Source organism: Pundamilia nyererei, unplaced genomic scaffold (assembly GCF_000239375.1).
Source record: "Pundamilia nyererei isolate P.nyererei 1_Seehausen unplaced genomic scaffold, PunNye1.0 scaffold00244, whole genome shotgun sequence".
Lineage (NCBI taxonomy): Eukaryota > Metazoa > Chordata > Actinopteri > Cichliformes > Cichlidae > Pundamilia > Pundamilia nyererei.
The window spans coordinates 557645-558258 of NW_005187645.1; positions in this window are offsets into that span (position 1 = coordinate 557645).

Here is a 614-nt window from a genome sequence, read left to right on the forward strand (position 1 = left end):
ATTTGGTTCAATTTATTTTCACAATAATAAAAACGCAAAGTGGTAACAAATAGAAAAAAAAAACAGCATAAGAATAAAACACACTGCCTTTCAAGTCTTGGAAATCCTCCAACATCCTCTAAGAGGGAATAATTTCAACCTGCCGGCTGGTATTTTCAAGGTATGAAGTTTCTCTAACATGAACTCCTGTTTGTTTTTGGTCTAATTAATATCAAAGCAGTAACTGAAAGCTGCCGGCTGCATTCATATCAGCAGTGCTGAAATTGTGCTGTCTTTCTCCACAGGGAACGTTTCCACTTTGCTGGTTTGGCTGCTCACCAGTGTCCTGAAAAATCACACAGCAGGAGATGCTGTGAACGAGCCAGGCAACTCACATGTGATGTCATATATTTTATTTCTTTATATTTCTTTGTATTTTACAAATGTAGCTGTTTTTCTGAAAAACAAATGTACATCTCTGGGTTTTACAGCCATTATTACTGGTTTTTGTAAACTACTTAAAAAAAAATAAGAACGTTAAAGAAAGTTATTGCCACCAAAACGACCAAAACTCACTCTGTCCTCCAGAGCGCATCCATGGCAGGTTGGTGGGGCTGTAGCTGCCTGTTGCAGTC